General features: G+C 51.8%; 1 protein-coding gene across 2 annotated transcripts in view; it reads right to left on the reverse strand.

Moving 5' to 3' along the window:
* Nucleotides 1–11044, reverse strand: part of PARVB (parvin beta) — a 144786-nt gene that overhangs the window by 54257 nt on the left and 79485 nt on the right. The gene's annotated exons all lie outside the window — the stretch shown is intronic.

The raw sequence follows: 11044 nt of genomic DNA on the forward strand, positions 1-11044 counted from the left end.
ACAGAGGCTGCACAGCACCGCAGCCACCGCCAGGACCAGGGCAGACGCAGGGACAGAGGCTGCACAGCACCGCAGCCACCACCAGGACCAGGGCAAACGTAGGGTCAGCTCTGCAGCCACCAGGACCAGAGTACTTGGTTTTCACCTTGGTATGTACAGAGGGCCAAAAGATTAAGCATTGGTAATACTGCGCCCCCCTACCCCGAGACAGTCAAGTAGCCTACAAGATGTCCACTCCTCCCTGGTGACCCTGAGCCTCAACCCACCCCAACCCAGGATGGCAAAGGGGTTTGTACATCATTACTGACAAGCTTGGAGCACCCACCCTCAGCTGCATTTTGTACACACCCTTATTGAGATAGCATTCTCACTCCACACAATTCATCCTTTAAAAGTGTGTAATTCGGTGGATTTTAGGATATTCACAAAACTGTGCAACCATCACCATGATCCATTTCAGAACATTTTCGTCACCCTCAAAAGAAACCCATGCCCGTTAGCAGCCACTGTCCACATCTCCCTCCCGCAGCCCCTCACAGCCACCCATGTACTTTCCCTCCCCATGGATTTTGCTTTCTGGACATTTCATACAAACAAGAGCAGGTGATATGTGACCTTCCGGGTCTGGTTTCTTTCACTGAGCGTGTTTTCACAGTTCATCCATGTGATAGCACGTTTCGGCCCTTCCTTCATCCCTATGCTGAATCACATCCCATCTCATGGGGGACCACATTTCCTTTCTCCATCCCTTGGTTGATGGTTATTTGGGTTCTCACCCCTTTTTGGGTACTGAGTGTGGGGGTCTGTGGGCCATGGAGGGGAGGGGAGGGGGTGGTGTCTGAGACAGGGGGAGTGGTGTACGCGGACGCCATGCGGCCGAGATGAGCTTGCGCGATTTGAAGAACCCCAGCAAGGAGGCAGGATGTTCAGGGGTGGCTGTGGTGCTGTCACGAACGTTTGGGTGCAAGCCTCTTTGTGGATGTCAGTCTCATTCTTCCAGTCCAGCCTTCCTCTTAAGCCTTTTCACAGCAGATTTTCTGTTCAGCTCGCCGGGAGCTGTACTTTAGAAGAAGATCGCTTCCATTGTGAAAATACCTACGGAAAGACAGGACTCCTGCCGAACACAATTCCATCTGGCCCGTCCTGCTTCTGACACGTCTATTCCACAAAATAAAACAGGCTCCACCAATGACACAGAGTGCGTGATTTTCCTGTGCAAGCGAAGTGAAGGCACCGACCTCATGGGTCCCAGGAACCTCTTGGAAATGGGAGTTTATGTCCCTCTCAGAGATGAACAAAAGGGCTCAAGCCCAGAATATCCTGTTTCCCGTCACTCTGAAACAGCTGCAGCTCAAGACATTGGACACAAGGCAGATTTCTGCGAAGCACATTCTATTTTCCCACTAGCACAAAAATATCAAACCTGATACACAAGCCCACGAGGAACAGAGGTAAAAATAAATTGAAGGACGGTTTGCAGGCAGAGGTGCATGTCCCGGTGGCATTCCGGTCTTGTCAATGCCACCTCCGAAGGTCAAGGGCTCAGTTCCGCCCGGGGCTCTTTCTGCGAGGTGGGTGGCAGGGACAGGGAGAGCACTGGCCTGGGAGTCCCACGACAGCACCCGAACCCCCTCAGTTGCCAAGGAGCTGCCTCATGCTACCTTCCATGGGCCACTGACTCCCACACTCACTGGATGCCTGCCCTCCTCCCTCAGCCCTCCGCAGCCTCCCTTGGGGAATCATCCCTGACTCTCCTGCCCTCACATGGCGCATTTCTGAGGGCCCTGGACAGCTCCTGTTCTCCCTCCCCACTCCCTTCCAAGGAGGCCTGTTTATGCCCTCTTGTTCATCCCTCACCCAGGACCCCCTAAGCACAGGGCCCGCCTCCCCATGCTCCTCCCACTCGGGAGTTCCATGGAAGCCTCCAGCAGGACTCGCCACACTCCAGGCCTGCTCCTTCCCAGGGAAGGCAGGAAGGAAGGCGGGCCTCCATCCTCGCCTCGGAGCCTGGACTTCGCCTTCTCGCCCCACTTCTGTCCATCACCCCACTTCTGTCCACTTCTCAACCAGCTCCACTTTCCCCATCTTCCTCTTGCCCTTGGGCCAGGGCCACAGCCACACCTGAACACTCTGCCTCCTCACTGGGGTTCTTCAAATGCCCAGGCTCATCTCCGCAGCGGGGCCTCTGCACACTCCCCCGCCCCACTCTGCATACGCCACCCCTCCTTCACTGCCTGAGCAGCACTCCCTCCTCCAGGCAGCACCCCATCACAGCTGCCAGTACCCCGGCACCCAGTCTCACCCTGTCCCACAAAACAATGAGCAAAGCTTTGAAAGGCTCTCCTCTGTCAGACCTCAAGGTCTATGAGGTCAGGAGCTGCGACCAGCTCGTCTGTGGCTCTCCCCAGCACGAGCAACTTGCTCCCTGGCACCAGAGCTCTGTAAGGATGTGGTGAATCAACGGTCTGCTTCACTAGGCACTACTGTGGGCCAGGATAAAGACTGTGGAGAAGTCTAGTTTGCAGCTCAGTGATAACTTAAGAGTTTGAATTGTCCATGTGTTCTCATTGTTCAACACCCGCCTATGAGTGAGAAAGGCAGCAAATCACACTGCCACGGGTGTACCTATGCAACAATCTTGCATGTTCTTCACATGTACCCCAAAACCTAAAATGCAATAAAATAAATGGAAAAAAAAAAAAGAATTTGAATTGTCATTCAATGTCAGTTTGAGATAATGACTTCGTGGTTTCTGCACGTAAACATTGTAGAAATAAGTCTAATGATGAAGATGGCTGTGATGGATATTTTTATGTAATATGGATATGAGCCTTTTTTGCAGGTGACAAACAGGACGAATGCGGCCTCTGCCTTAAGGGCCTTACATTCTAATGAGACTCCAAGAGACACATGGACGCCCCCAGTTTTGGGCTGTGATGGTTGTTAGGAGGGAAAGTAAAGCTGGCTCCAGTGGAGAAAGCAGACGAACACACCTGCACAGGTGATCAAGGCCGATGCCAATTGCAAAGGTGCGCACGTGCGTGTGCCCCAATACACGATGAAATGGCACTTTACCTCTGCAGCCTTTCTCCCCAGAGTGATAACCCCCATCGAATCATGAAGAAAGCATCAGACAAACCCCAGCAGAGGGACATTCTACAAACTCTCTCAGCTACACGCCTCACAACTGTCCAGGTCATCAGAAATAAGGGAAGTCTGAGAAACTGTCAGAGCCCAGAGAAGCCTCAGGACTGAATGCAATGTGGTGTCCTGGGAGGAACCCTGAGACTGCCAAAGGAGAGCAGGCGACAACCAGGAGACCTGAGTAAAGCACCTGCCTTAGCAACAAGGTATCTGTACTGGGGCAGGGCCTTTGTTAGTAACAATGTATCTGTGTCAGTGTTAGTAACAATGTATTTGTGTTTATATTAGTAACGATGTATCTGTGTTGATTCAGGGCCTTACTTAGTTGGTAACAATGTATGTGCCTTGATGCAAGAATTGTAACAACCACCACTGGTGTAAGCTGTTAACTATTAGGGAAAGGAGTGTGGGGCACATGGAGCGCCCCATGATCTTTCCAGGTTTTCTGTAGATCAAAACTTTCTAAAAAAAATAATAATAAGGTGGCCAGGCACAGTGGCTCACATCTGTAATCCCAGAACTCTGAGAGACTGAAGCAGGTAGATCACTTGAGCCAAGGAGTTCGAGACCAGCTTGGGCAACATAGAGAGACCTCCATGTCTACAAAAAAATTAATTAGTGGGGCATGGCGGTGTGCCCATAGTCTGAGCTCCTCAGGAAGCAGAAGCAGGAGGATCGCTTAAGCCCGGGAGGTAGAGGATGCAGTGAGCTGTGATTGCACCACTGCACTCCAGCCTGGGTGAAAAGAGCGAGACCCTGTTTGGGGAGCCTCTGGGATGAGGCGGCATCTGAGCAGAGACAGGAAGGGGTGAGGGCGAGCTGCACGGACATCTGAGGGAAGAGTGCTGGAGGCAGAGGGACAGCCATGAGGAGCCCTGCCAGTGAGCTGGGCACAGGGGACTGATAGTGTCAGGAGGGGAGAGGGGGGAGGGGCCGACCCTGGACCCTTCCCCAGGATGGGAGGGGAGGAGGTAATGAAACGGCTAGGGTCAGGGTGATCTCAGACACTAGTGGGAATAGGATGCTGGACATGGAGCCCATGGAGGGGCACGGCAGCAGGTCTGGCAAGGCCTGGGAAGGGGCGGGCACCGTCCGTCAGAGGATGGGAATTAGAAGAGGAGAGATGGAGGAAGTAAGCGCCCTCCACGGATGCTGCCAAGGCCAGGAATGGTGGAGGCAAGGGGTGCCGAGGAAGACACTGCCCCTGAGGTTGGGGGTATCTAGGCTGAAGAGAGTGGGTCAGTGCTCAGAGGTTTTACAACCCTGTCCTTTGAGCAAAGGGGCATGAGGTGAAAGTCGCTGGTACAGCCCTGTGGCTGCAGGGCTAGGGAAGGAAGAGAGGGGAGGGTCTGGAAGCAGCACTGAGGAAGTGGGGGCAACACCTGCTTACCCCCCAGACCCTGACTCCCACAGGGCAGGGAGGAGGAGGACACCTGCCCGCTCCCCAGGCCCTGACGCCCATGGAGCATGGAATGGGGGGGGCCTCTGCCAGCTCCCCAGGCCCTGACGCCCATGGGGCAAGGCAGAGACCCCCTCAGCCATCCTGACCATGTCACCTCTCTCTAGGCCTTGGTGACACAGCCACAAACCACGGATTTGGCAGAATGGCAAAGTAAACCTGCCCCTACCCACATCTGCCCCACCTACCAGCCATCAGGACAGCTCCTCCAGGCCTTCCCCACCAACCTCGTCCTTGGGCCCCTCAACTCCACTGTGATCCAGGATTTATGACCCTGTCCTTTGCTGAAGAATTTTACGGTGATTACTTGACCTGGGTGACGGTATTACACAAACCCCGTCCTTGGGCCCCTCAACTCCACTGCGATCCAGGATTTACGACCCTGTCCTTTGCTGAAGGATTGTACGGTGATTATCTGACCTGGGTGATGGTGTCACACACAGCTCCACAACATCACTAAGCCTCTTCCTGCCAGGCTGCGGGAGACAAGGTAACTGTGTCCTCTGCCCTCAGGCTGGAAGGGGGAGGCAGACAGAGATGAAATATAAGTCAGGGTGATCTCAAAGACATGAGGATCATCCAGCCAGGGTGCTGTGGAGGGCCAGAGGGGGAAAGCTGAGCAGAAAGGGGTGCACACAGGGCAGGGGGAGGCTGGGCTGGCAGAAGAGGCTGGGTACCCAGCAGAGGATGGAAGACCGAGCTGGAGCTCCACCTGGGCTGGAGTCACAGAACCCTTTCTCATCATGCTACTCGCAGTCCCAGTGCGCAATTCCACACGGCACGCCTTTTGTAGTGACAGTCGCCCATGCTGGAGTGCAGTGGCATGATCACCACTCACTCCAGCCTCCACCTCCTGCGCTGGAGCGATCCTTCCTCCTCAGCACCCTGAGCAGCTGGAACTACAGGCAGACACCACCACACCTAGGTAATTTTTGTAAAAAGTGGGGAGTCTCACTATATTGCTCAGGCTGGTCTCAAACTCCTGGGCTCAAGCGACCCTTCTGCCTCAGCTTCCAAAAGTGCTCAGATTACAGGCATGAGCTCCTACGACCAGCCAGCACCACACTTTCCTGGAACAGAGGTGCCTGTGTAAACACAGCGGGGCATGAATAGGTAGGGTCTGTGTTAAGACCCAGTGGCTATTCTGGGAGCCTCTGGGATGAGGTGGTCTGTGGGATGAGGAAGCATCTGAGCAGAGACAGGAAGGGGTGAGGGCAAGCTGCATGGACACCTGAGGGAAGAGGGCTGGAGGCAGAGAGGACAGCCAGGAGGAGCCCTGCCAGTGAGCTGGGCACAGGGGACTGATAGTGACAAGAGCAGGACACAGCTAACCCTGGACCCTCACCCAGGCTGGGAGGGGAGGGGGCCATGAAGCCACTCAGGCCATGGTATTTCCCCAGACCAAGAGACCTGGAGTGCTACCCAAAGTGGCTCTTGAAGACTTACCCAGCCACTGACCCCGAGCCAGCTCCCCCAGCCATAGAACCAAGACCCCTGCCTCTATGCCCTGCCCCTCAGGAACTTGCTCTGGCCACTTGGGGAGATTTTATGGGTTTTTTTTTTTCTTTTTTGAAGTGTGTCATTTAAATGTGAGAGAGAACACTAAGTTTACAGACACACTGAGCAGCAATCCTAACGATGCTTTTTGGTCTTCAAAGCTCTCCTCCGCCTGCTTCCACTCTCTTGCCAGCCTGACTTCCACCCCGGATTCCCCGTGATCCTCCCAGCTCCCTGGCTGACCTCCTTCCCACCTGCAGCCCCCCATGCTCCAGACCTCTTCCCTTCACCAACCACTCAGCCCTCGACAGCCAGGTAAAACCAGTGACAGTGCCTCTTCCACCTCCTCAGAGCACCCAGCAAAGCCCCAAGCCCAAGAGATGCTGCAAATACCAGGTAAGTGACTCCCCATAATGCTCTGTGTGTCTTTTATAGTTTTTGGCTAATGGCTTTAAAATGGGTTTGCTGGGCACAGTGGCTCACACCTGCAATCCCAGCACTGTGGGAGGCTAGAGCAGGAGGATTGTTTGAGCCCAGGAGTTTAAGACTACCCTGGGCCAACAAAGTGACACCCCGTCTCTACAAAAAAATAAAAATAAAAATTAGCCAGCTGGGCTAGGGACTGACTTATTTTCCCTCCTGAATAAAGATGCTGAGGTCCAGAGAGGTTAAGTGAGTGACTCAAGGTCACACAGCTGAAACTCTGGTGGAGCTGGGTCTTTTTTTTTTTTGAGATGGATTTCTTGCTCTGTCACACAGGTGAAGTGCACTGGTGCGATCTCAGCTCACTGCAACCTCTGCTTCCTGGGTTCAAGCGATTCTCCTGTGCACACCTGTAGTCCCAGACACTTGGGGGTCTGAGGCAGAAGGATTGCTTGAGCCTGAGAGGAAGCTGCAGTGAGCTGTGACGGTGACACTCCACTCCACCCTGGGTGAGAGCAAGACCCTGTCTAAAAAAAAAAAAAAAAAAAAAAAAAAAAAAGTTTGTAGGCAGAATTTTAAAACACCCCCTAAAATCCTGACCTGCTGGTGTACACGCCTGTGTGAATACAGCAAGGCATGAATACGGAGGGGCTGCATTAAGACCCAGCTCCGACTGGGTACAGTGGCTCACACCTGTAATTCCAGCACTTTGGGAGGCTGAGGTGGGTGGATCACAAAGTTGGGAGTTGGAGACCAGCCTGAATAAAATGGTGAAACTCCATCTCTATTAAAAATACAAAAATTAGGCGGCTGTGGTGGCACATGGCTATAATTCCAGCTACTCAGGAGGCTGAGGCAGGAGAATCTCTTGAACCTGGGAAGTGGAGGTTGCAGTGAGCTGAGATCGTAGCATTGCACTCCACCTGGGTGACAGAGCAAGAAATCTGTCTCAAAAAAAAAAAAGACCCAGCTCCACCAGGGTTTTAGCTCTGTGACCTTGAGTCACTCACATAACCTCTCTGGACCTCAGCACCTTCATTCAGAAAGGAAAATAAGTCAGTCCCTAGCCCTGTGCACACTACATGACCCAGCAATACCAGCTCCAATTTATCTCAAGGTACTAAACCAACTGTGGCCCTAGACGTTCACTAGCTGTAGAATGATTCCAAATTTGTGCAGGAAACACGAGAAACACAGAAGCCTGAAGGGACATATATGAAAAAAAAAAAAAAAAATAGCCCTGCCTGCCTTCTGTTGGATTTTTCCGTCTTCCAGGTTTTCAGCAGCATACATTACTTTGGCAGTTCGAAAAGATAATAAGTATCATTTTTACAAATTAATCACTATCCAGATGGCTTGTAAAGAACTTAACAAGCAGGTCTTAAAATGCATATACAGGCCTGGCGCAGTGGCTCATGCCTGTACTCCCAGCACTTTGGGAGGCCGAGGTGGGTAGAACACCTGAGGTCACAAGTTTGAGACCAGCCTGGCCAACATGGTGAAACCCCGCTCTACCAAAAATACAAAAATCAGCCGGGCATGGTGGTGCACGCCTATAATTCCAGCTACTCGGGAGGCTGAGGCAGAAGAATCCCTGGAACCCAGGAGGCAGAGTTTGCAGTGAGCCGAGATTGTGCCACTGCACTCCAGCCTGGGCAACAGAGCAAGATTCCGTCTCAAAAAAAGAAAATTAACTAATTAAAATAAAATGCATATGTAAATTCAAGGCACCCCTGGATTGCCAAAACAATCTGAAAAAGATGAACAAAATGGAGGGCCCAGGCTCCCCCATTTCAAACCTGTCTACAAAGCTCCAATCATTGAAACTGTGGTACTGACATCAAGGCAGACACACAGGCCCGTGGAACAGAACGGGGGTCTAGGATAAATCTCAGGTCACAGTCAACTGATACTAATAAGGAAACCAAGACAGTTCAGCGGGCAGAAAACAGTCCTGTTTCCCGTCCTAGTCTTCAGAGCACGCAGGCCACGTGATCTCATTTCCACTGGTCAGGTCTGTCTTCCTAGCTGGCCTGGCAGCTCCTCGTGGGCGGGGCCGGTGTTTGCTCAGTGCCACAACTCCAGCAGCTGGAGCATGCACAGACCCACAGACAGGGCTCGAACTGCAGAACCGCCTGTGGACTTTCTAGAAAGGTCTCCTGGGCATGCAGACATTTGGTTCCAGAGGCCGCCTTGCCCAGAGCTCTGACTTGTTAGGGACCACACAAGACACAATGGTGCTGCTATTTAAAAAAAAAAAAAAAAAAAAAAAAAAAAATGGGAAAAAAAAAAAAAATCACATCTGGATCTCGAACCTGATCCAGGACCAAACCTAAAAATAACCAACAGAAAGAGATTACAATCAAATTCCATGCAGCAGGCCATGGCAGTCTGCTCTGGGGAGCAAAAGCCGTTCACAGCCCAGTTTCACCGCCAGCCCCAGGAGGCACAACTTCTTCCTGCGTACCACAGCTCACCCTGCCGCTATACTTCCCAGCCATCCATCTTAATCCGCTGTGTCACAAAAGACTTTTTAAAGATAGCACCAGTCATTATTTTTAGGGACACACTCATTTGCCAACCCCGAATCCTGCGGGCAGATGTCTAGGACGTACATTAATTATGCTCCTGCACATCACTCCATCATGCACATCTTACGAGCTTGCTTTAACCAGAATTTTAAAAAATTACTTTTCCCTTAGATCCTTCTGAATTATAATCAGGATCTGCAGCCTGTCTCCCCCAGAGCTATGACAGTTACGTTTTAATCACTTCCGAAAAGAGTCGGACGAGGGCTGATTGCAACAGGCAGGAGGAGATGTGGCCCAGCAGGGGCCAGGGGCACAGGAGGGCACCCTACGTGGCTCCAACAGCACCGGTTTCTGCCTAGAGGATCATTTTCATGCAGCTGATTTTCTTCATGGAGACAAAAGGAGGAAGCAAACAGAACTTGAAGACCAGGAAGGGTCTTGTCTTATCAACCAGGGAATGAGATAAGAAATCTGCTCTGGGAAGGACATGTACTCCCAGACGAGATGCAGTCAGCCTGCTTTCAGCCAATCTGCTCAGAAAGTGTTGTGTGTGTTGTTCTTTTTCCGACACCAAACATGTCATTCCAACAGCAATTCTGTGATTAACTGATACCAACCAAGTGTCCTACAATTCAGTCTGATTCTAACACTAACTACCTGAAGTTGACCCCATAGGCGAAGCGCTCAGTTCCACCAAACACATCATCCCAGACACCAGCTGCAGAGGGGGCTCGCAGGCTCCCTGCACTTCTGCCCACTGATTACAAATCAGGACTCCTCACCTCCAGTTCAGTGATTTGCCAGAGCGCACAGAGCTCAGAAAAGCACTTAACTTAGGATTATCAGCTTACTATAAAGGTTAGAGCTCAGGGACTGCATAATTAATAGGAAACGCTGTATGGGGCAGAGTTTTGGGGGAGGGGCTGGGGTGTCCATGCCCTCTCTCTGTGTGTCCCCCTCCTTGCACCTCCATGCTTTCCCCAGCTCTGAAGCTCTCCGATTCCCACTGTTGGTGGGTTTTGTGGAGGATTCATTATGTAGGCGTGGCTGATTACATCATTGGCTATTGGTGATTTGATTCACTCTCCAGCCCCTCTCCGCCCCAACCAGAGGCTGGCAGGGTGGGACTGATAGCCCCAACCCTTTCATCCTATACTTGGTTACCCTGGGGCCAGCCCCCACCCTGAGTCACCTCATTAGCATAAACCCAGGTCTCATCATGAAAAACAAAAGATGCACCTATCACTCAGGAAATCCCAAAGTTTTAGGCACCGCGTGCTAGGAATCTGCACCAGGACCTGGAGGCCAAGACCAGGTCCAGGTTTCCCCTGATACCACAAGTGTATAGGTTTCCCCTGGCTTTTCATTCTGGAAAGCATAAAAATAACCACTCTCTCCTTTGAGAATCATTAAAAATATAAAGTATCTCATCTATAATCCTATCTTTGCCTGGGCAGCTGTTCACCCGTAAGAAATTCAGGTCACTGCTGGAGAAGGTTGGAGAACATACTGCAGGGAGAAATGCCAGCAAAGATGACTTTAGGATAAGTCTTCCGGGCTCCTGAACCCACCGGATGCCTGTGCCCACTTCCAAACTGGCACTGCCCGTCTGTCCATCCACCTCCCTCCCAGGCTGCCCTGTTCACTCTCATGTTCTCAGCACTGCCCTGACAGTGATAACAGGCGACCGGGTGTATGATATCACGTTATCCTTACAAAGTCACTCTGAGGTTGGTGCTATTCTCCCTGTTAGTTATGGTGAACTCCAACTTTCTCTTCAGAGAATCGGTATGTCAGTATGTTCACCTCTCTTATTCTTTCATTCTCCATTTTAAAGTTTAACATCCTGGTTCTCTGCGCCCCCTTGCCGCTAGTTTCAGTAAACAACTTTCCCGTCAGTTCTAATCCATAGTTCACATCTGTTTCCCTGGTCACCTGCTCTGACCTGAGTTGCCCCTGGTCACCTGCTCTGACCTGAGTTGTCCAGTTG

This window comes from Cebus imitator, unplaced genomic scaffold (assembly GCF_001604975.1).
Source record: "Cebus imitator isolate Cc_AM_T3 unplaced genomic scaffold, Cebus_imitator-1.0 Scaffold59, whole genome shotgun sequence".
Classification (NCBI taxonomy): domain Eukaryota; kingdom Metazoa; phylum Chordata; class Mammalia; order Primates; family Cebidae; genus Cebus; species Cebus imitator.